General features: G+C 37.5%; 1 protein-coding gene across 2 annotated transcripts in view; it reads left to right on the top strand.

Annotated features, from left to right (window-relative positions):
- Positions 1-326: 326 nt before the first annotated feature.
- LOC128734767 (dnaJ homolog subfamily B member 6) overlaps positions 327-26,168 on the top strand; it is a 177,846-nt gene continuing 152,004 nt past the window's right edge. The window contains exons 1-2 of one of the 2 annotated variants that reach the window (XM_053829109.1): positions 327-439; positions 23,141-23,794. The gene's annotated coding sequence lies outside the window, so the exon portion shown is untranslated. Of the gene's footprint in view, positions 440-19,610; positions 19,785-23,140; positions 23,795-26,168 lie in introns of those variants that run through there. The other variant, XM_053829110.1, reaches the window with a different exon arrangement.

Genomic DNA, 26,168 nt, shown 5'->3' with positions numbered 1-26,168 from the left:
AAGGAGGATAGTACTGTCATTGCGTCACTCTATTTAAAAGCACTCTAATAATGAAAAGAGATCTTGACTCCGGTCCACACTCCACACTACTGTTCACTCGCACACGAAATCCCGTATTTAACTGTCATGAAAAAGCCTTTGTGATGGTAAAGTATTTCTCTTTTTCTCTCACACGAAAATAATATCTTGTGGATGAAAGGAGACAAGAACAAACAAAGTTTATTCAACTTGCTGTTTAGCCGTATGAGTAAAAGAGCACGAGTAAATGAATCAAAAATTGAGCTTGTTCTTGTTAGTTCTATGTTCTTTTCTCATCTGGTCGGCGAAGTACAGGAAAAGTAGTGTTTGGTGTGGTTAGTTTTAGTTGTAGATTTTCTGGATAAGCTTATCAACGGAAGTGGCTTTTGGTAATTACGAGACTATAATAACTAACAGTCAAGTAAGTAATGTTAAAATATGTGCAACACCTCTCGGTTAGTACTTGATAAGCTTGATAGACAAACAAGATCAAGAACAAAAGTATTGAGCAACAAACCAAACATACAAACACAAGTGTAATGTGTAACACCAATAACCGCCTTCGCGATTTCCTTTAGTGTTGGTGTACCATGTTCATCTACATACAGCACATACAGCACGGGAATGACACTTCCAATACCAACCTGTACAAAAAAAACGTAGCCAACATAGAGCGGGCCCAAGCTGACAGCTTCATAGATGGGCTCAAGCTGACAACCGAGTCGGATGTGTAAATTGTTAAATTTTCTTAGTTTTAGTTTGATTTTAGCCAAGGCTTTAGCATCACATAGCTTATGTTAGGCAGGCAATTGATGCGAAATACATGTAACTGTGAAAATGGTTAGTTAAATTCGTTTTGTGAGATCGCTTTGCGTTTGCCGCCTTTTTCATGTGAGCAACGAAAATGTGACGTCATTATCAGCCCCCTGACATACAGGGGATAAAAGTGCAGTTCTGTCTTCTGTTCTGTTATTGTTTGAGATTTGGTTTAGTTGGATCTTACTGAGTCTGATTTTAAAATTTATTTAATCATCAGACTGCAAATTGATAATGCTCTGGCTCTAAAGGAATGAAGTCTATTTTGTTTCGAGTTCATTTCTTTTACGAGCTTTCAATATGATAAATTTGAAAATGCTCGTTGATCTTGGAAATGTTAGATTGCCATGTAAACATAAATACCTATGTAAAATTTATTCTAATACCAGCCCCGTACCCGATTATGCAATTCGTGTTTTATATCTCGACCCGATATTAGCATGTTCCTGTTGAAATAATATATATAGTATATATATAAATATAAACTACTAAGCGAAATTCTAACTAACCTTTTATCCTTTATATAAAACTATGTCTATAAAAATTTGACTGCTTCGTTTTTGGCCATAGCCGGGTACCAACAAAAATTTTGGAGTGTCCAAAGAAAAGGGGATATCTAATACTAAGAAGACTTATAGAATTGGTTTTAGTTTATGGTAGAACGACTTCACGACTTCAATAAAATAACGAAAGTTCATAGAGTTTGAGTTTGACAAATTTCCTTTGGAAGGTAATTATATTAGCTTACTTGTAATTGTAATTGTAATTTATTAGAGATACGTTTACCACTTAGTTTACAACTTTGTTCAGGGTCAAGGATTTATAAAGAGAAACATTACAATGGAAATCCAGTAAGTAAGCAATTAGGTTAGCAACTATGAGCTATGCGCGAATGATAGTAAGTTAGTAAATATAGAGCTATATATAGTTTAAATAGTGGATATAGCCACTGGTTATTCGGGAGCAATCTATTGAACCCACTTATAGTTGATTGCTGCTTTGTCGTCACGGGAAGTCTGTTCCACATCAGCGCTCCGAAGATCAGCACACCTGCGCCCAGAAGTTGTGTGTCTTGGAATGATGAAGCCTCATAGATTTGTAATTTTCCATCATTAATATATGCTGAGTTCTAAAAGAACTAAAAGGTATCAACCAATACCAGCAACATTTTCTTGGAAATTTTAAAGAAAGCATAGATTTGTTGACTTTATCTATCTCCCGTAAACGCAGGTAATTCCGATCAGCTCCTAATTCCGATCACTCAACATTCATTCGAAGATTTTACATTGAAGGCCTCATAGCTGCATTTTAACGTTTTAATGTTTTCGAGTATGCAAACTACTGTGCAACGTACCCGAAAAAGCTTCAAAGGAGAATTGACTTTCCGTCTAACCTTTCGATACTCGCGCCAACTTCGATTTATAGGCACGCTAAAACCTAACAGAATGCACTCGAATACTGATGCCACTCGGCGAAAAATTTATGAAACTTTTTCCACCGTTTGAAAGATCTTGGCCTGCGGATCAACTTTGTTGAAAACAGTAATTCTCTTTATTGCTGGAATCCCGAGATATACCTGGATTAAATTAACGGTTCACAGGCGTTGTACAAAATACAGTCAACCAAAAAAGTATTCGGACAGCAGTGCATAAAATTTTCTTTTAGTTATTTTGCACAGTATTTTTGCAAAGGGTGGTAACACATATTTTTTAAAACAATGTTTAACTAAAGCATATTTAGATGCACAACAAAAATTCGGGGAAAAGCTTTCCGTTTTGAAGATAGGGTACATATAGTTTGAATTGCTCAAAAATGCAGCCAAAAAAGTATTCGGACAGTTAACTATTAGTTGAAACAAATGTCCTTTCTCGCTCAACTACTACCTTGTAGGACCATTTACATTCTTGATGACCTGTTTTAATCTGTTTGGGATAAAATTAACAATTTTTCAAATATCCCTTTGTGAATTGCTGATCATTTTTTTACAAGAGCTCGGTTTAAGTCATTGTGATAAGAAATCGAATGACTTCTCATTTAGAAATGAAATTATCTAAAAAGATGTTCAAAAGGGTTCAACTCTAGACTGAATGCTGATGTTTCGATAGCGCTAGAACAATTGTATGGTGCCTACCGCTTACAATTATCGGCAGTATGTTTAGATTCAACATCCCGGTACGATTATATGTATGTACCACACAATTACAATTTTGCATTAATTTCACCTAAAATTGTTCAGATAGTTGAGTTTACATTTAGTTCTATCCAAAAATATACATCTTTGCTGCCTCGGAGCTTTCCATACACCCCAACAAGGTATTTAACGCGGACAAGCTGTTTAACGCTGTTTTGACATTCCGCACTAGTCGCTCCCAACTTCTTCCGAAGTGGGCAGCCCCCCCCCCCTCGAGTAGTTCTCGAGTTATGATGAAATTTGTATTTCATTTGTATGGACGCCCCCCTCTTAAAGAGGAGAGGAATCATAATTCCGCTTTTAAAGAGGGGAGGGGTCTCAATTCACCATAGAAATAATTCTTGTCTCCAAAAACACCTACATGCCAAATTTTATTCCATTTGCTTGATTAGTTCTCGAGTTATGCAGAAATTTGTGTTTTATTTGTATGGGAGAAGTCTCTAACCATCATAAGAATCTTCCCTGGCCCCAAAAATCTCTACATGCAAATTTTCACGCCGATTGGTTCAGTCGTTTTCGATTCTATAAGGAACATCCCGACAGACACAGAAATCCATTTTTATAAGTATACCATAAGGTCGCCAATCACCGCTCAGCTCCATTTAACGCTCATTTCAAATAAAAAATGCTTATATCTTTTTAAAATGGTTCATTATTGTAAAATCTATTGACAAACAATAATTTTGTATGTTTAATAATACGAATTAAACATAAATTTCCACTATATTTATAAAAGTTCATTTCCAAAATAAATCATCTTTATAGTGAGGAACGAAAAACGACATTTTGATCGCGCCTTTATTACGACCGAGTGCAAATGACTAATGAGTGCAAATGTTGCTTTGGTTATTTAGAAACTTTTACTAAATAACGTGAAATAAGTCAACAGTATTCTGCTATAAATGCCAAACCCAAAACAAGGGACAAAACGCGGGTCTTATTATTTGGTAACAGAAAATATGAGCGGTAAATGGTACCCATATGGGCGGTGAATGGATCATCATATTTCAAATGAGCGGTGAAAGGGATCATGCGATTGTATTACCTTTTTTTAAAAAAATCACCATTATTAAATATTTAGAAACGAAGTAAATATTTCTTGTAAACACAATTGTTTTCTCTATCTTATGACGCAAATTGTGTTTCGATGGATCTCAATTTAGATTTTCTATGGACAAACAAAGTTAGAATCGTTATTAAATGAGGGTAGATGGCGACCGTACGGTAGATATCCATAGAGCATTTGTAGCTTTCTCTATTGCTTGCTCTAGATGTGTGTTCTAATTTAGTTAATTATAAATAAGAGGTTCTAATTTTGTTAATTACCTATTTAATGTGAAACTGCTCTTAATGGAAAATAATGCATCCTTACATCAGGTCTCTATTTCAAAATTTGTTTCATTCAATTTTTGTTACTTTGCTAAGCAGAAAGTCTTTGAGAATTTACAACTAACCACCTATACCTCCTACAATTATTACTGATATCATAAGTACAGCAATCATAAACAAACTGGCACTAATTACCCGGTGTAATTTTAACTGCATTTCCATTTACAATGAAAATTTTAATGCTGATGAACATCATATCTTCAGAAACTATGAATGGACTAATTTCTCATTTAAAACATGGCGTGTTCGTTAGGTATGGTAACCGAGCTAGTCACTATTAATACATGTTCGTAAATATTTCTTAACGGTTAATATTGTAGAGAATTTGTACTGCTCGCTGCTAGCATGGATGAACAGCATGAGTGAATGAGGGACAACAATAATTGTCTAAAGGCAATAGTTACTTACCTTAGAAAGTTATATTAAAATAACAAAACTAATAAGGCTTGTAGTAATAATGAATAATTGCGTTCAATTGATTTACTCCTTCGAGTTACAATCGACGAAGCAGTAAAAAGCAAGCGCATGACTCTAAAGTGGCTCATTAAAATTCCATTTGCGATATCTAAGAATGAGTTGCGCATCCGCTGAGTTAAAGCCATCAAGAGGCGAGCCAGTTCGGCCGAAAACTATGATGCAACTAGAGGTAACAGGGAATGCCGCACTGTCCATAGAGTGTGCCATAACCACGGATACAATATCTACCGTCGCACGTTAGCCCCTGTCGTATTTAAAATTCTTGTAATACTTTCACTTCTGCCTACACACATTTACTAAATCGGCTGCAATGCCGTATGCAATCTGCGGGATAGATACGATAGGCCTCTCAACCTGATTCGGCTCCCAAAGTTCATTGGAAAGGCATTCCGGCTAGTTAATTATGACATTTTTAAAATTTATTGCTTATTATCCACCACGCGAGACCACCTCGACCACGTTGTTCAGTGCCGGCCACAATGAATCACAAACGAAAAAGTTTACCTATGGATGGTTCGTTTCCTGAGCTGATCTCAATATTCCTTCGGCGTGCGATTTATCTGCGTAATTGACTATCTATCTTCGGTTTTTTTTTACCAGACTTGAGCATGAGATATGTGGAAGGCAGTCTTTAAGCTTTTTGTATTATGCTTTCGATCTCTCTGAGCTTGCTCAAAGAAAAAGCAATCGCACGTGTGCAGAGTCAGCAATGATGAATTCAACTGTGATTGGACTTTTGTCTAGTAATACCAGATTACAACAATTTTAAGCGCGGTTATTTCTATTTCTGATTAATTTTAAGAAAAGAAAACCCATTAAGCACAAACGATGGTTGTTGAGGGGCAGGAGAAAACCACTATCACTAATTAAATCAAACATTTTAACACGTTTTTTTACCCGAGACTATCGTAACTCTGATGGAATATTAAGTAATCTTTGCATGTAAAAAATATACTACTATTGACATGTAATGGAATTATGCCGAAGTCTTGTTTGGCGGGTTTATATGCACTCATATAACCGATAAACGTTAGTTTATTGGTTTTCACGAATGAAAAATAATGCTTTTGTGAAATTTTCACCGTTAAAATTGGAATTTTTTGGGAAAATAGCAGACCTCGAATTTTCCAAAAGTTGTTGTCGTCCATAAGTCCATAAACTATGCTGGGACCCTTCGGCCAATTTTGTAGGACAATTCTGAAAATGCCCAACTGTCTAATTCCTTCGATTTTCTGATTGAAATTGAAACATAGAAATAGAATCAATTTCATTTCACCTAATGCAACAAATTTTCAAAGTAGAAAAATTTGTAATAGATTTTGTTTTTGTTTAATGCAGCTTGGACAACTACCAAGCTAGCAGAAAATTTACTGTTATGGATTTTACCAGAATTTGTCACGCTGAAGAAAGTTACGAGCAGTAACAGAAATGACGCTGGTAATGTTTTAACCCTGGCCCTTGTTCCAACTGATGTTCGACAGGAAAATATTTTCTCAATACTATTGAATCGACTTTGCAACAAAGCTCTGTTGAATCATTAACTATCAAATCATAGTGCATATGGCTAAATTTAAATATCGAACAAAAAAGAAGCTAGTTATTGTTAAGTTACCCTTTCAGTGTACTTTCCACTATGACTTCGTAATATAGCTAAAACTTTCTCTACTAGCGGAACATTCAATGGGGTGAAATACTGTGTACGTGCTTTATTTTACAGGTACAATAACACGGCAAAACATGACAATTCTCAGTCGAAACGCATTGCTTTATGTCCATTATAGTTTGTATCTTGCCGCTGCCATGCAAGTTGAACTTATCTTGTAACTTGCAGCGTCTCATGAAACCGCAAAAGCGTCAATCCGTGGCTGCACTTTCCATTTCTCTTTCGAAAAAGTACAAAATGGGTATGAACATACTTGTGACCACAAAAGCGGCAAATCGAACTATGGATAGTTCGACAGGTGTGGAGCAGGTTTATATGAACAATACGATCAAAATAGATGGTTTTAGTGTGAACCTATTGAAGCTTGTTTATCAGTTCCATGCCAAAACCTTTAGTTGAGGCTTATTATTCATGGTAAATGAAAAATGTTGAACTTTGTGATTGAATATTCTTCTGTCCTTAGTTGTTGCTGTATTTTAAAAAGATAGCTTAAAGGTCTATTCTTTTTTGTTTAGATTATAGTCACTTAAACCAGTTTTGGGTCATTCCGCGGCGCGAGAGGCGTGAATGCTAACCACTACGCCGGGATTGATCCATTTAAGGTATATAAAAATAGCTACATATATTCAAAGGACTGTCCCAGCAAATATGAACGCATCAAGTTTTTAATAGCTTAGATTAGCTTGCACATGTCAATGGTTGCACTCAGTGATTGACCCGTATCAGTAAAATGGCATAATGAATCAAATGAATGGGGTTGAGAGTGACCGATCATTCTCACTGTGAAAAATTCAGTAACTCGATATTTGCTGCAGGATCAATAACTGCGCCGGTCACGTCTTTGCGATCAAGTGGGATTGGGGAATGAATGTTAGCGTAATCTTTGTTGTTTTACGAACCGTGTGAACCTCTGCATCCCCGCAAAGATTACAGGAAGGAGTTGCGTTTTGTTAGTAGGATAGATTTCGTTGGTTCGGGATTCACCTTGATAAGTGATGTGATCGTAATCGGACTACTCTTTTAATAACCGTTTGAAAACTATATATATTAGTGCTCGTTCAACCCACAACTAGCCGAATAATTACGGTTCGAAAACGCTGATACTATATTTAACTTCTATAACTTAATACTATTGACTGTGCGATTAATTTGTTTTTATCAAAGCTTTTACATAACTATGTTATCAAATATATTAAATTATTTTACTATCTAGATAATTTTAAATCTGGCTTATTTTCGTTGATTTATTAGGATTTCTTGAACACAAAGCGTTCATCTGAGTCCTAATATTGCTAAGTTTGGTCCATCCAAAATTCTCAAAAATAACAAATGGTAAAAACAATGCCCATTTTATTAAAGCCATTTAATTCTTATTTGAAATTTTATCATCACCCATTTGTGTGTAAAAGAAAAAATTCTTTTGGGCTCATCAAAATGTAGGAAAACATGTTTTCCAATTTATGCATTGCAATAAAATTCCTCAGCTGTAAAACTCAAAAGTTGGAGTTATTATACCTAAAACTACAATCACAATCTGGCATAATGAAATTAACCAATCGCTGCTTGAAAACTACAGTCCCTAAGATGATAAGCATTTCCTCTTATCGTCGCAAATATGCAGAGATATAGCGCCCCGCACGCTCTGAACGCATCAAGTTTCTAATAAAAATTAAAAAGTCAACTTTTTTTAGGTGATATGTTGATAAAATTAGATTAGTGCAAAAGTTCAGTGTACTCAGTTGCCCAAAAAAGCAAAGCCTTGGGCTTAAACGTCTTTGTAAGACGATTGGAGGCTATTGGAGTACAGGGCAATTACTGGGCTAGTGTCTGTAACTATCCTATTGACTCTAGCAGCACCGCCTAGCCGAGATACGAACATAAGAACATATGACGACTGACTTGCTAGACCAGTATCGTGTCTCGAAACAAACTGGGCGGTTAACAAGATGCCTAAATCCTTCCTAAATGTCCCAAATTCGCAAGGTTTTCTCACACACCTTCTATTTTCTTAGCGACAGTCGGTCTTCTATATACCATATACCATGTGTGCACAATTTCTCAACGTTGTTCCGTTCGAAGCCCACCCATCTTCAACAAAATACTGGTAAAAATATACGCCGCACAGGTGCTGAGAGATAAAAGTAATCAACAGGACGCAGCCATCAAAATGGATGAAATGGCAGCGGTTTTTGACTGTGTTCATACTTTTTTTGACAGTCTCTATATTGAGTTGAATAATTGAAAGTTATTATGGTCTATCTATAGCTTAAGCTTATACATATTGGTGTTACTTAAGCAACAACAACTAACAATAGCTTGGCTAATACAAGTTATAAAAAAGGTTATGTAGGATGATGAGCATTACATGAATGTGTGAAACAAACACCGGGTCTAGACATAAGTAGGATAACAAAAAATCGAGGCAGTGGTTTAGTTCGATGTGAAACTGTTTAAAATCCTATTGCACTCCACATAAACGAGTAGCTTAGTTTTTCACATCTCTTTAGTAGACAGCCACGGCGAAATTTTCCATGCTAGAGGCTAGAGGGTAGACATTATAATAGCTTGGAAATGTAATATATTTATGGGTTTTCTACTGACTACTTCTACTGACTTTATATTTTCTAGATCTAGTTTTAATGATTTTGTTTTCAATTCATATTTCGTAACTATCAACACTATCGACGTCTCAAAGTTGCAATAATAACAGAAGCACTCAGTCAGCAATAATTCATATAATTGTTTGTTTGTCAGGCTGTTCCTCATTGCAAACTCAAACTGCAATGGGTAAATCAGGGTAACTGTCTGTGTTATTTCATTGTCATTACTTGTTGCTTGAAATGTTAAGCAAGTTGCTGCAAATTTTGAGTACCTTCACATACCGTAGAAAAGTTAGACAACCCACCACTAAAATAAAACTTATTCAACAATCAAAAACTAATTTGCTTTTAATATTCTTCTCAGGCTTAAAACATAAACATAAACAGTAAACGGGCACTTACCCCGATAAACTCAACTTCACTCGCAGCGCAGTTCAACGCGGTCAACGGAGTGTGCTGCCGGGCACACGATTGCTACTCTTCTGCTTCATTGGCTTCTTAACCAATCCGACCTATGCGACCTCGGTGCCTATAAAGCGGCTTTCGCTAGCCCGTCCTGCTAGTGTCTACAACCGGGGATTCGTTAAAATGAATTAATGAAAAGTACCAAGGCTGGGATTGCTTTCCTCGGCTGGACTTGAACTGATCCGTTTATATGGTCAACGCGAGTGAGTCGCTCAAATGATTAAGCTTGTAAGGTTGAGGTTGTAAGCAAATGATGTTTTAGGTTACGACTGTCTACATTATTTAGCGGAAGTGGTCGTTGGGTTTCGGATTTTAAACCTGAATGCAATTAAAAGTGCATAAAATGTAAAGACCAATTTTGTGTCCAAAAACACGTGGTTTGAATTCATCCTATATTATATTTAATTAATCTTCAAATTTGTAGAATTCTAAAATGGCTTCAAGTTCTAGAGTACCAATTGTTTTCTGACAGTTTGGACATCTTTTCTTTTACTCGAAAAACTACAGGGTGAGTTTGTCGGTAGATTAGTTATTCTACAAATTTACTCGATTTTACCTATTTGCGCTTACGAACAATGGACCAACTAGTTCAGGTTGACGCTATTTATACTGACCTAACCCGTGGGCAACATTGAACTGAGGCGGTTATGATATTCTGTTGATAAAGTGGGAGCTTCGGTAACTTTAACAAACTGCAATGCTTTTTATCAACAAAACCGCAAAATGACTTTGAAATATCATAATTTGGTTCATTAGAAAAATGCTCAGGAGTACCTCGTGGTAGCGCTATAAGATCTTTACTATTTTCACTATTCATAAATAGCATGTCTTGACGACTTCGTCAGCATAGAGCCGAGGTGTCTTGTGCCGTTTCAAGCAATCGTCTCCATTCAGCTTGATCGTGAGGCACTCGTAGCCAATTTCCATTTTTGGGCGTTTTTAAAGTCGCAGGTCGCTTTCGACCTGGTCGATCCATGTTGTACATTAGGTCCCTCTGTTCTTGATATCGGCGAGGTTCTAGAAGAGGACCGTTTTCGTCGCGCGGTCCCGCGTCCAGCCTGCGGGCTTTCGCCAGATGTCGATGAGAATCGCTACATTACATACAAGCAGTGTCTATAGCTCGTGATTCACACGTCTCCGTTACTCTCCGCTTTCAGTTTGTAATCCGCCAAATATCGTTTACAGCACTTTCCACACGGCAAGAGCACGCATGTCCTCCGTGAGCAGCGTCCATAAAGTCCATAAAGAACTTCCGAGTTAATGAGGGTTTTGTACATTGTCAACTTCGTATGGCGACTTCCCAAGCAACCAGAAGTTTGAGTTCATATTTGGTTCAAATTTAGTTCCAATCAATCATCATTTATTGTTATCATTTAAGCTTTGCTTGCTTGCCATAATGGCTCTTATTAACTAATACAAAAAACGTCGAAACATAGACACAAATCTTGAACGTAATACTTGTTGAGACAAATTAAAATCGAACACTGATGAAACTCGGTTGAACGACCTCTGCAGACCAGTGATGGCACTATTGGCACTGTAATTGGTGCGACGAAAAGGTAAATTTAGTAGGGGTAGCCTCCGCAGTGCTCTCGTTGGTGCATTCAGGTTGATTTGACGAAGGATGATATGGTCTACATATGATCGACCAGTACGGAATCCAGCTTACTGCAACCGGAGAGCAGCGTCTATCTTCTTCTGGATCCGGTTGAGGATTACCTTTCATAGTACTTTAAGAGTAATACCAAGCAACGTGATACCACACGAGTTACCGCATTCAGTTCTCAAGTAACAATTCCAAGTTTTATTACGTTTGTATAGTGGTTTTCATGACCAATTTCATAAAAACGCTAATAAAACTATGAGCTCCACCAGAACTTTCTGATGACCGCTATAAAGCTGCTTTCTGACCAAGTGACCCACTCCTCAGAATGTTTTCACAAACCTCTATAAGAATCAGGTTATAAGCTCATACGACTAACTAATCACGCTCTGCTGAAAGCAGCAATAAAACCGATTAAGCTTTCGCTGCATGACAGCCACCACCATAATTTAATAAAGCTTTTCGCTTTTCGCTCTGGTTAAAGCTAAGTAATGAAATTTGAGCAGTCTTAGCTCGTTTGCAGCATGTGCGCATTAAAATTTATTGTGTATATTGATATGATAGGTGGATAAAATGAACGCGCCACTGAAATTTTGCAATTTTTGAAAACTGGTTGTTTTAACAAAATAAATTAATATATTCAGTTAGTCAATCTCAATTTTTAGCAAAATCATTTTAGTTGCTTCCTGTGACAGGAAAACCGATTGATAATAACTTTCTTTCGGCAAAACATTTTGCTTTGATGAATTTTTGTTTGCGAGCTAAAACAAATTACTAGAATATGGCAATATGGCCTCGCATAAAAAAATGATTTTGGTTTTGAACTTTAGTATTCTTTATAATAGCAGCAAAAAACTGTCTGGTCAGAGGGTTACCGTTTTAATAGCTCTATAAAACTGACAGATTTCTTGCAACGCGATAAGATCAATTTGGATTGGTGCGCCTTTTTGTATTGCTACGTCATACTTATGGTCAAGGTGAGTTAACTAACCTTGCTTATGACAAGTTTATAAGAGACGTGGTGCAGCCAACAAGTTTTAACGTGGTAATATAAGCAACCACAATCAATTTGCTTTATTAACAGTTATATTATGGCTTTCTAGCTAGCTATAAGTGTGTTTGGACTCGTATCCTCTTGGTATTGCGCAATACCACAATAAAACCAGAGGTTATGATTAATACCGCAATAAAACCTGTATAAAAATCAAATAAAACCAAGTGGTTTTAGAATTGTTACTTGGGTTAGGTCACCTTTTTAGAGGCTTTTACCAATATGCTCTGCATCTAGTCCACCGGAAAAGTTACTGTTTCCCACATATTGATGAATAACTGATGCATAATCTGGGCTGACAAAGATGGGTCAGCTTTCAGCATCACGACCAAAATAGAGTTCTGGATGCTCTGTTGGATTTAATACTTTTGATGACTGCTTCAATTTCATCCAGTGATGGCACCTCGAAGTTGACGCGATTAATTCAACAAACTATCCGCGTCATGCGCGGCTTGTTTTGTTTGTCTCTGACATTTGAGACCCGAAAGAACTGTTCAAAATGTTTAGTCAATCGCTTAGACTGTTCTGTACAGACAGACAGTAACTGATAATCTCTGTCCTTTAGCGGCATCTATGTATTTATTCTGGTACAACTAAGGCGGCGAGAAGCATCGTACAACAAACGGATATCTCCATTGGCGGCGGCGATTTCTCCTTCGTCAGCTAGGGAGTTTTCCCCTCTTCTGTTGGGTACTCTTACCACTGCGTCTAGTATTTTAAACTATTGTGGTATGCCCCGTTTTATTAATTTACTATACGCTTGAAGCTTACCTATCACTTATTGAGGAAGTGACAGGCTTGTATCTGGAGCAAGACATGTGCCAACCAGGGATGACTAGGTTTATGAACCCTGACCGGCGACACCACCCAGATCTTCCCTTTTTGAGGTACTGCAGTCTGCGTACTATTTGTGCTCCACGATTGCAGAGCAAGTGTTCCAAGGTTAAATATCAAACCGAAGATTCCGAAGATGATATTTACTCGGACAATGTCCTGTCGCAAGACCGGTAAGCTTGCTGAGATCTCTCTTATTGAGACTCAGCAACTTAACCTAGGGGTGGATACTCGACGTTATATATTTATTTAGATTGTTTGAGCGATTGTACAGCCATCCTACTGGCCATAACTGTTCGGCTCTCCTTTTGTTTCAGCCCACCGTCCAGCACACAGTCAGAGATCAGGCAGAGTGAATCTCGACCCGTGAGTAGAAAGTTGGAGCCACATCTTCGTTTGTCGACTCACAACGAGTCGGCGTGTTGAGGATAGACGTGGATCAGGACTGAACCTCTGCTAGCGCATCGTTCAAGTCCTGTTCCTCCCCTATTCTCCCCTCCACCTCATTCGTTTGTTTTGCGGCAGAAAGAGCATGCACGGTAAGAAATCTTCCACTGCATCAGTGACCGGCTTGATGCAGCAAGGGCAAATTACTGTGGAGGGCGCCCTGGTACTCCACAGGCTCCGTTGCGACGAGAGAATTTATGGAACCCCCTCCACCATTCATCCCTCGGCACGGGTCACGTCACACCTTGCATTAGGGGTTTATCCATTCAAGTTTTTACGTGATAACAGCTATTAAAATCCTCTTCCTTTAGCGGCTTTGGACCCTCTGCTTTAGTTCTTAGTAGTCATACCTCCTACAAGAACTGTCTAGCAGGCTGAGTGTTAACACTCAGCCTTCGCATGAGTGCCCCCTTCTCTGTCCGCATACGACCCTAGTTTCCACCGGTTGTCCGATTTCCACTAAGGAACGTATCCCGGATGGTACCACGAGGAGGTAGAGATAGGAGTAGCTAAATAAGAGGCTGTGGAACTTCGTGGTAGTTCTGGAGCGCATTATTCAACCATTTACCAACCGGCTAGCGAGTTAGTCCGGACTCTCTTGTCCCGCCTACAAGCTCATCCAGCAGTCCTCTCAAATTGGGTGTATCGTTGACGGGCAGCTGGCTCAGCCGCTCCGGTTCACGCTTGCTCAATGCCGGCTTTCGCCTCTCTCCACTCGTCGATTATCCTCCAAGTTTCATCCGAAATCCTCTCCCTCCGCCAGCTGTACACTTTGCCGATGACTTCGTCACTGATCGTGAAGATGCGTCCATACTTTCTTCGGCAAAGTTGTTCGTCATAAAATTTACTAACTATACAGTATAGTTACGTTGCTCTGAGACATTGTTCGATACCCTGATTTGACGTTTATTTAAATGAAATTTCGAAAATTTTGCCGAATTCAATCAATTTCTGTAACCACATCCTCCAGACTCCAGACATGCCACTATAACTTTTTTGTGAATGTATCAGATTTCAATGATTGTGAAAAAAATAGTTAAGTACTTTGTTTCACCTACTTTAACATTTCTAAAAATATTTAACTTTTAACTTTTAACTTTTTGACTTTACTCCTAAAAATACATGTTTTTTCATAAAACTCAAATGTGCGACTTTATTAGACTTTATTTATTACACTTTATTTATTTTATATAAATAAAACTAAATCGCGTCAACTAATGTTGACGCCATATAAAAGTTTTGTTGTGACACCCTACACTCTTAGATTCTACTCGTAAATAGGTCTGATTTAGCTAATGCTAGGTTGAAACTACTCAAAATGCCCTTAAAGTGTACAAACTCAAATTTTGGATAAAAAAAATTCAACCAATTTGGCTACTTGCTACCGATAATTGAATTATTCTCTGTGACAAATAACGCACTTTCAAGTTCCTACCACTAATTTTTTGGTTGAAAAACTACTCAAAATCTGAGTTTGTACACTTCAAGGGCATTTTGAGTAGTTTTAACCAAGTTTTAGCTAAATTCAACCAATTTACGGGTAAACTCATTTAAGAGTGTAAGCTATCATTTCAGGGGTGAGTCCCCGGGTTTTCTGACATAGTGCTATTTTGGGAAACTCTACTGTATATGGGTCAAAGTCGTGGAAAATGTTTTCATATTCAAAATTTTATAGTAAAAACTTGGCTAATGTAGTCATACGTCAACTATGCGATCGTGGCTATAATTTAAACTTTGTGATTTAAATTTCTCAGTTTTTTATTCTAGCTTACTTTTGATCTCCCTCTTTGAGTCATGATTATTGAATTCATTGATTTATGTACACTTTATCCTAGATGATGACATAAAATTCTATTCACGGAAGTTATTCAAATACTGGCCACATTTTGATGGATCTCATTGAATTTCCCCTCTCACACATTTATTTGTTAGAGTCATCCTCACTCTTCTTCGAGCGGTTCACCCGGTTTACCCTATAAAGGAGCTTTCTCAGGTTAAATCCCAGCATAAAGGAAGAGCAATGTAGAGCCCCTAAATAAACCCATATTTAAGTCCCTTGACATGAAACGACCTGATTCTATTAAGATTCGCCAGTGAAGCAGACCTGGGACTACGGATGCTTTAGAACTTCACGTATTGCGTGTCACAGAGACCTTTTTAAAAATGTGGGATATACGTAAGCCTAGCGATGTGACTGCTGACCACTTCTTCTCTTCGTTGTTCGTTCACAAACCAAACGGCTCACTTTAGACTATCTTCAGGCTGCCCGCACTGACCGGCCCGCGTTCGGCGGCTCACTTCAGTTGCTTCGAAATGCAAGTAATTTAAAATGCACTCGCAGCACATTTAACTTTCGCTTTCCGATTGGATTGGCTTTCTTTTGTCACTGCGGTGATGAATTGCAGGTGCTCACCCGTATGATGGTTTTAAGGTGGCTCAAGAAGGAACACTTCATAGTTTTTGCCTCGGTCGGCACGGGCCGAGATAAAGGAAGTAAGCGCTAACTCTGACCGGGCAGGTAAATTGAATGTCCATTCAGTGCGAGTAAGATCAATGAATTATTTCGTTTTTTTTTCTTGCACTGCCCTCTTGGCAATTGTGGGGAAGTGATTTTTTTTAATGGAGCCAGTGAAATACACATAATTTCATGCATGATTAGAGCTGCACGCTTAGTTGGCCGCAGCAATTCAAAGATAATTGGCGTCCCGGTGCGAGTAATTTCTGGTGTGTGAAGTACCCCGATAACCTAGAAAGGGCAACAATCGATAGTGCAAAGCGTGAGCGTATACCTGCTGGACTTTAAATGGTTGGGATAGATAATTAGATTACATTTTCGTCGATGCTAGGACAGGTAAATGTATTTGGCACGCAATGCAATACAAGCAAATTATTACGAAAGTTTCTGAGATTTTTGTTTAATTTGAATATATGAAGCATATAAGAGAAAAAAAAGTGGTAATTCTTATCCAAAAAGATCCACGCAAAGAAAAATATGTTAATTTGTATTCAAAAATCCAAATTCGAATCTCAAAAATACATACAAAAAAGGAATCATCTTTAAGTTTTCGTATGCGTAACTTCTCATAGTTTTTTATAGGGTAGCACAAACCGGAATTGAATCATTGGTTTTTCGTAGCTTGACTTTCTTGGTTTTAAACTCATTTTCATCCTGGTTGATTAGAGCTGTATTATGATTCAACTCAAACAAAGTACATTTTCTAAATAACACAGGGTAAAAATTTCCATTAAGGATTTCAATGAGGTAACAAACAAAATTTTATAGGTTTTTGAAAATAAAAGTTAACAAGCTGGAGTGTGAGTAGTTAGCTTAGGTTTGAATCAACAACATAGTTGAAAACACATTGATCATGATTATGAATGTCAATAAAATCTAAAAAACTGCCCATTAGAAGAAATTTTCTTTCTATGAAGGACACTGGTTAACTAGATACACCAAGCTAATCATCGAGGTGCTCTTTTATGGTAGCAGCAATTAAGAACGATTAGTCTTCTGGTGAATGGAAACTTTCTTCGTTCCCATCGAACTCGTTCGATACGGGTGTGCTGCACTTCCTTCATCTGTCCAGCCATAAATGGCTCAATTCGATCTCTTTCTTGGCTCGCTCAGTACAATTATAGCGATACACTTTATATTGATGGTCACGGCTTAGGATCCGCTTCACAATCAGCAAATTTTTATTAACCTAGCGTCTGGCTATATTACCGGTTTATCACGCTGCACTCATACGTATGGTCATGAATGAACAAGGGCTCCAGTTGTTGGTAAGGGAAAATACACTACTATACACACAATTAGCTTCTTCATCCTTTGAGGACTAAAGATTGTTGTAGCATTTCAAGTATGCATTTTGCGTTTTAGAAAGTGTAGTTAGTGAATGACTGACTCATACGTTTTAGTCGTCGTAGTTTGGTGCCTATGTTTTGAAAGTCATCATTACAAGTATTTTTAACTCAGCTGGCCTCATAAATGAGCCAACAGGCTATATCAATGGGATACAATGTTCAAACCTTATCGTGTACACTTTCATTTTTCAACTCAATGTTGCCGCCTGCATGCGGAGTTGATTCTAGTTGAAGTTAATCAAACTGGAGATTGTCAGTAATGCAACAAGAATAGAAATAATTAACAAAATCAAAACATGAAATGAATGTAAACATGAAATTTAATTTCGAATATAAAATAAACAAAGTCACAAGTTTTGAAATGAAACCATGTAGCATTAGGAGTTAAAAAAAGATTGGAAAAACTAAAATAAAACTGAAACAAACTAAAACTAAAACAAAATTGACAGTAAACGTGCAAATGGCACGTGCATTTAAAAAAATTGATATTTTTGGTTGTAATACAGGATGTCAGAATAATTGTACATCATTAGTACACGACGTGATTGAAACGTTCTTAATATTTTTAAAAATGATTAGACTAATTTTGTGTTTCGTTTTGTAATGATCATTTAATTAATTGTAAAAGTGGTAGTTTTTTGTTAATTTACGGAGGGAGCAATAGAAGAAAGTAAATAAACAAAGACGTCGATTATATTTTTGGAAGACAAGGCGTAAAGGTGAAAGAGTGGGAAATTAGGTAAGGGAGGATCATTGAAGCAATGCTTATTAAATTTAGTATGATGCTAATACTATCGCCGCTATACAATGTTTACTTATTTTGATCGCCGTTTTTCGCAAAAAAACGTCAAATAAAATAAGCAAACTTATCAAGTTTGTACGCAACGCTTATTAACGTTCCTCTTTCCTCAAGCTGGGGGATCCGCGGATTGAACAAAGCTATGATAGAACCCAACTTCTTCCCCAGACCTTGTTACTTACTTATTTTATCAGTCGAGAGCCGTATCAAGAATTCCTATCCATTGTACTCGATCGAGTAGCCTAGCTCGTCGCAAATTCGTCGCGCGTCTCGACACACGCAAGTCGGTTTCAACCTGATCGAGTCATCTAACGCGTTGGGCCTCTCTATTCCTGGTGCTGGTGGGGTTCTTGAAGAGAACAAATTTTACTGCACAGTCGTGTCTGGCATCCTTGCGACGTGGCCGGCCCACCCTAGTCTTCCAACTCAGAGTAGTGCCTGCAACGCGTGGTTCATTTGCCGGGACAAAGCCTAGATAAATTTGGAAAGTACGATCTACAAACACAGCATCAGCTTGATAATTTAAGGCGGCGAATGATTCAGTTAAACGAAATGAGCTAAGCTAAGACTATGAGATTATGCTTGAACATAGCTCTCCCGAACTTACTAAACTGATAAACTGGAGGGATAAAAATAATGTATAAAAATAGCGGGTAAGAATCCATTGGACCTCATAAAATTAATAGATCAAGCTATACAGAAATCATGAAGTTTTTGTTCCAGTGCAGTGTTTCTTCTATCTCGCATGTAATTTTGGGCAAATCTCCCAATAATTTGAGATTTATTTTTATTTTAATTTGGTTTGCCACAAATTTGTTGTCATGTTGTCTTTATTTTATTATTTTTCGTCTATTTTTGTTTATCTGCGATCCAAGCCAGCCAGCAGTAAAAGATGTGCTTGGTGTCCGATTTGATCGTATTGCTTAAAATTTTATTCATTTCGAGCCCAAAACGGTTGTTTGTCTGCAGCAGGTCTTAGGAGTCATAAGGATTATCAGTCGATAAAGAAAAATCAAATAATCTCTGGGAAGCACTTAACTCAGTTGACGCTCATTGGTGGTGTTTCATTCAAAACAATAATTCAATAGATTAGAAACTACTGGTTACTCAGACTTCGTCTTAAGCAATTTATTGAAGCCGGTCTGCCGTAAGCATCAAAGGGTTGATGCAACCGCCAGCCACGAAAAAATCGTAAAAAGGCCGCTCTCTCTGCTCTGCTCGATGTGCGCTCACAACGGCCTGACATCGACATGGTACAACGGGCACAGCGATACCGTGCCACACCATTACCAAAGCAATTTTCAGCTCGCCCCAAGCTTCAGCAGCAGTGCGAGCAGCAAGCCGACCCACGACCGAATCAGTTGTTTTTAGTACACAGCCCGGTGAGCACCGTTTCCGTTGTGTGTTTTGATTCCCTCTTGCGTATACGGTTGTCCGTGTGTGGTATACTGTACAGATAGGCTTGTCGCGTTAGTTGGCCGTTTCCTTATCGATCTGAGCCGCCAAACCCACAGCCACCCGCATACATAATCCGGCACCGGTCGGATAAAATCGTCTGTTCCTCTGAGTAAGCCATGTTTCAGCAGCTAGTTTTGTTAGGTTAAGATGTGTATCGATGGATGAATACAGAACACCAAAAAACTACACTTTGAGCTAATTACGCTTTTATAGCTCCTAATTTTACTGTCAAAATGACAATAGTACTGCCGTAGGCTTTCGTTTCGGCCTTCAAGAATGAACTAATTTCAATGAAAGGGGATCTTGGCCGTATTTTGGGCTGATGTCGCGAAAATTGGCGAGAGTTCCATTTTGTTCTTTTTGTGTTTATTCTTGCTTGAAGGTTTTGAGTTTTGTTTTGACCTAGTTGTGTACACGTTAAAAGAAGAACAGGCGGTTACGCGTGGAATAAAATTTAAAACAAGGGTGATTTTAAAAAGTTCGCTGAATGGATAACGTCTTTGCATTATTTACATCGTAGCGTTTAGCAGCTTAAATGCTAGTATTAAGACACCATAAACAGTGATCCGGTGATAATCAAATTTTAGTGGATAAATATTACAGTTTACAGTATTACAGTACAGTTGAAACAAGAAAGCCACCATGACTCAATTCAATCACAATATCATGAAAAAATACTTAATAATTTGTTTATTTCTACTTTCGATTAATTACACTTTTCCTGACAAATAAACTTTTGAGATCGACATGCTGAATCTGTCAAGTTAAAAGAAGATAAATTGAACAAACGTATAGAAAATTACCTCAGAAAAGGGCCATTTACTCATAAATATTTTAGTTACTTTTCAGCAAAGTCTCGTGTTAAAAATTACGGATGGTATTTTATCAGATGTCTACCACTATACGCAAGCTGCTTATTCGTGGTCTCATTATAAAAAGTGCAACAATTTTACCAATTGGTTGTTGCCTGAAGAAGCTCAAGAGATGGTATCGGAAGTATACGATGATATCAGAATGAACGTTCTCGGAAAAATGTGATACAAATGGGATTCTGATCCTGTAATTATAAACGCCAATTTAACTGTGGCTGTTTCCTCGACTTGAAAACTTCCTGTATCTGACAAGTGTTACGTAGAATTGAAAATATTAAGCGATGTGAACGAATTATTAATAAAATGTGGATTGAAAGAACATGTATACAACTATAGATCAAAATAATGATCGAGATAGTTAGTTAGAAGTTCTATAGATTATTGAGTGTTATACCTTAATGCTATAAAAGTATATTTTTGAGCGAACCAACGAGCAAGTGCGGAGAATATTCCGTCCAATCCTTCAATACTGCTACTTAAAGTGATCTTTAGCGTGTGTTTGGGGTCGGCTCACGGTGATAATCTCGGCTAATGCCCTAAGCCGGACCGAACAACGTCACGTGCAGTGCTTTGCAAGTGGCAAGCGCCTGTACCGTTTCGTCGTCCCGGTTAGAAAATCAGATAAAACTTCTCGTTCGATGGTTGACAACAATTGATGGGGATTTTCGTTTTCACAAAGTGCTACCCAGTCCCAGATAGTAAACAAAGACGTAGTCCTACGTCAAAATTAATGCCTGACTTCATTATAAAGTCGAGACAACAAACATGGCAAAACTATTGAAGGTTTTAATACATTTTTATGATGGTTTTTGTGACCAAAATTCGTCTTGATTTAGGTATTTGGGATAAACTTTTATAGTTTTGTTTCACTTTTGTTCTGACTGACTAGCCAGCGCGTAACGTAAAAACGTAATGCGGTCTGAGCGTATCGTAATAACCCTTAATCCGCCAATTCATAGCTTTTAACACAACAAAGGGTTACCCTATCAGTAGAATAATGTTTTCTTTGAATTTTATTTTGATTTGAGCTGAATTTGATTGAATGATCGAAAAGCAAAAGTCTGCCATTTTGACTGTTTTTTGACGTTTTATATGTACTGTAAACCTTGATCAGTTGGTGATTATAGTTGAGACCATCTTTAATGTTGTTATTGGCACACTTTGCATAATTAGAGATAAGCACAACCTTAATGTTAATCGAAAAAATTTCCTGGCCGAAACCATATTCGATCTGATCGGGTATTTTCAATCTGATGTTACTTCCGTATCCGCTGAAACATCGTACATTTGAATACGCGAGTTACTTTGTTTCTAAAGAAGAGATCGAAAATAATAAAATGATTTCTCAATTTCTTCGCATCTGAATTTCAATTTCAATTTCTTTGCACCTAAAGAAAAATTACGTAAATTTAGTTAGTAACAACATGACGCAGCGTGTAAAAACAAACATTATCGTTGCGAAGTAGTAGTGAGAAATCGTGGAGAAAATGATTCCAAAGAAGAGTTCAACTAAATTTTCAGAAACGAGACACAATTAATAAACTCTTCATCAAGTGCACTTTACTTTCACCTAAAACGTAATCCTACATCAAAATCGCTGCTTGCACAAAAATAATAACACTAATGTAGACAAATGACCGCAGCCATTTAGATGCGCAAACAGCGATCGAATCGTAGCATTCTTTCAGTGCCTGTGTGTCCATACTTTCTGATGGAATCTCTATTTATTCACTACTAGTTGAGTACCCGATCCTGTCTTTGGTCACCCTAGTTTTGGTCTTCCAGCAACTTATACATCGATTGTCGATTCGAAAATTCATATAATGCACCAGGAACAAAGTCTTTTTTCTCATCCTCTCATGGGACCCCCTTTTATATGTGCTAAGTTTAATGAAGAACCGTCTAGGCATTTCGGAGTTATGGCGGTACATAAAAATCAACAAACATATATTGACTTTTATATATTAGATTTTTCTATTCATGTTTCGGTAAGTCATTTATATGTTTATGAATTATGCAGCATACTAGGAAAAGACTGCGAAACCTGTTTGTGAACAGAATGTGAAGTCAAAAGTGGAATATTTAACATTGGAAGATTCGCTATATTCGGTCAAATTACATTATAATTTCCACGGAAGGTTTAATTAAACTGAACAAAGTTTGACCCTTCGGAGGCGTGTGCTGCTTTTATTTAAGTGGTTTATGATTACCTGTCAGCTGATTTGAAAAGCTCTTCTTAAAGTTCAGGAATGTTAAGTACAGCGTTCTACATCACTTTGCACTAACACCTCTGTGTGTGAAACTTTCAAAACCGGGCGTGACACACAGAAAACAGTTGTTCCTTGCCATATCTGTATACACGGATGGCATTGCTGCGATAGAAAGATTTCCGGATATCATCTGGAGTTGGTTGACATGAGAGCTGAAGCTGATGCTCAGGCTGTTAGTTTTCAACTTCTGCGCATGCCTTCCCGGGAGAACTCTCTTTGTATCTCACACATTCAACTATACCACAGAGCAATGATTCTAGCGCCCGTTGTGAATAGACGAAAGGTAGTAACATTACAGGTTTTTATTCCCCGTTTCATTCCAGTTCAGTCCCGGCAGTGTTCCGTACGGTTGAAGGAAAAAGTGACTTGGATTTCCGGAAAGTCATTCGCCTCGATTGACTGACGTGTGTTCTGGTAGAACCGAACGCCTGTATAATCAGCCTGCACCAAGCTCATCAAGGAATCGACAGCCTGTGAAAGCATATGCCGTACTGTGTGTGGTAGCTTTTGGATGTTCCAGAAAACGAAAATCGATTTCTTGCGGTGGTTCGCGGGAAAATAAACAAGTGTTGTGTATCGAACAGTTTAAATTGTGTAGGTAGAAGGCCGACAAAAAAAAGTCGCGATTTAATTCGCAGTGTCGCTGGTTGCGGTTCTAGAATTGGAGGTTTCACGGTTCTCTGATTTTGAATGTGCTTTTGAAAAGGAAAAGAAGAAATAGTGTTTGGTTCTGATTTAGCACAGAACTTTGAGCTTGCGAAGGAAAAAAACCGATTGGAGGAGAGAAAATTAGTGCCCGTCAAAAGTGTAATAATTTGATTTCGGAAACATCCGCCCGTCGAGTGATTTGTGGGTGATTTTGCGGTGTTACCTAAAATAATAAGTGCAGTGTCAGCGTCGGAGAAGTGACAGCGGCACAAGAACTGCCACAACAGCAAAGTCTGCGGAAATAATTCTCATCCTGACCTTCTACACAAGTAAGTGTTGATTCATGACTTTTGTACGGTTGGTGAATGTGGTGTAATAGTAAGCGAGCAAGTCAGCGATAAGATTACGAGGCTAGAAACGGAAACTTTGAGGTCTACTACTTGTAGGAATAAGTTGCAACTCGGCACAATTTTGCATGTAGCAAACGTGAACTCGTCATACTTTGATGTGGAGCTTGAACTGATGACGTCTGTCTGGGCCATAGCGAGCGAATGATGCACATTTCCTAGACTGTAGACTGTCAAGGTTTTTCGTTTCTATACAGCAGCGTTTCGGCAGTCATGCGTTTAAGCGAAAATGCGTCTCATTAAAAAAGTTAAGAATTGAGCTTTTGCATTTTGATATGAAATTAACTTTAGATTTCTCTAATCAGATGTATTTGGTCCAGCTTTGGTGTTAGCCAATTAGTATGAAAAATTAACAAACCCAATTCGATTAGTTCCGAAAATGACGAGGTCTGAAACAAAGAAACCTCCATTTTTAATGCACCTCAAAATAACTCAACTTGAAAAATTTTTTGTAAAGGCTCATTTTCAAAGGCTCAGTATAATATTTTATAAAAATTATTTTATTGTTGCATCATGCATACGATTATCCATTGAGATCTTCCACAACAATTTGTAAATCGATTCGAAATAACCTTCCCCCATTTAAACATTACGTGTTCGTTCACTGTGACCAAATGTGATATTTCTCCAAATCAAGTCGCCATTTTTAGTCGTGCTTTGTGTAAAATTGAAATTCGTAGAAACTAGAAATTTTCAAACCTTTGAAATAGGATAGTGATTTTTTCTGCTGTTTATAAAATCAAAATCAAGTAATTTTTCACCAATTACAAGCGTGAGTTTTGAATTATTTTCGTGATTCTAGAGGTGAATTTTGCATTTTGGTTGGGCACTGCTTAAGGAGACCTAAACGACTAAAATATTTGAAAAATTCATTATTTTGATTCTGCAGTCTTTTCCGCTAATTTTGATATTAATTTTGAAATGATCCGACTACGGGAAGTGGCCGAAAGGCGATCATACACATAAGCATTCCAGTGCGGCGTGGAACAACCTCGACGGAACAAAACGTCGCTCCTGAAAAACCACGATTTTCAAACTTTATGTACCTTTTTCTCAGAAACTACACAACGTATTGAAACAAACTTTGTTTTTGTTTTGGTGGTAGGAGCTTTACAAACACTTTTGAGCTTTGTAAATGAAATACAGTTTATGAATGAGTAGTTTATGAGAAAAAGGCACATAAAGTTTGAAAATCGTGGTTTTTCAGGAGCGACGTTTTATTCCGTCGTGGTTGTTCCACGCCGCACTGGAATGCTTATGTGTATGATCGCTTTTCGGCCATTTCCCGTTGTCGGATAGTTACAAAATTAATATCAAAATAAGCGGAAAATACTGCAGAATCAAAATCTGAAATAAAAAAATAATGAAATTTTTTAAAGTTTTAGTCATTTATGTCCCCTTAACGGTATCAGACTTTGCTTCTTTTATAGACAAAAAAACAAGAAAACCGAAGTTCATTGTCATATAGTTCCATATCGATGAGCAATTTTTAGCATACAATAGGAGGTGGTGAAGCATGTTGAGGCACCAGTCAGTTTTCAACTCACCAAGATTCAATTTTCGACACCTCCAGGAGCATTGTTTGCATTTTATTCTAGTCTTCTTATTCTAGTCTAGTCTAGTCTTTATTCTATTTCATTTATATTTATCTTTTATCCAAAAAGTATATCTAAAAAGTACAAGTATATCGCCTGCGTGAAGGAAAAACGTCCTCTCAGTCTGACAACACCACCTGAAAGTAATGCCAATTTGAGTTACGTATCCATTAAGGGTTTCTAGTCGTATTTTATTGGTTCAGTACATAACTGTGTTTAAATTAACGAATATGTTATGCCAATTATTATAACCTAAATATCAATAAAGCACCTGACGAAAACTGGACCCGTTACCCTATTGGACAATAAATATTGCCTTTTAGGTAACGCTGTGGAATTTCTGCGCTATCTAGTTCAACCATCAAATAAAAATTTACTGAACTATTCGTATAAATACTGGTCACGTGACGTTCAGGTTATCCACCATGTTCTCGAAACCATTCAACAAGTGTGTCATATGTTTTGATCGATTAATGATCGACAAGTGAAAGTGCGTGTGGTGCGCTCGAGATTGCGGTCAGATCAGCTGCGTAAATAGTCCGACTTTGCATGAGCATTTGCACACATAAAATCAACTCGGAATGTGAATGAATGCATGGCAATATAACGCATGTAACAAAGTGAATTTTATTGCATTCCGATTGCGGATTTTATGATCAACTCTAGAAATAAAAGTCAACATAAGTGCAAAATAAAACACT

Source organism: Sabethes cyaneus, chromosome 2 (assembly GCF_943734655.1).
Source record: "Sabethes cyaneus chromosome 2, idSabCyanKW18_F2, whole genome shotgun sequence".
Lineage (NCBI taxonomy): Eukaryota > Metazoa > Arthropoda > Insecta > Diptera > Culicidae > Sabethes > Sabethes cyaneus.
This window is presented reverse-complemented; position numbering and strand designations above follow the sequence as displayed.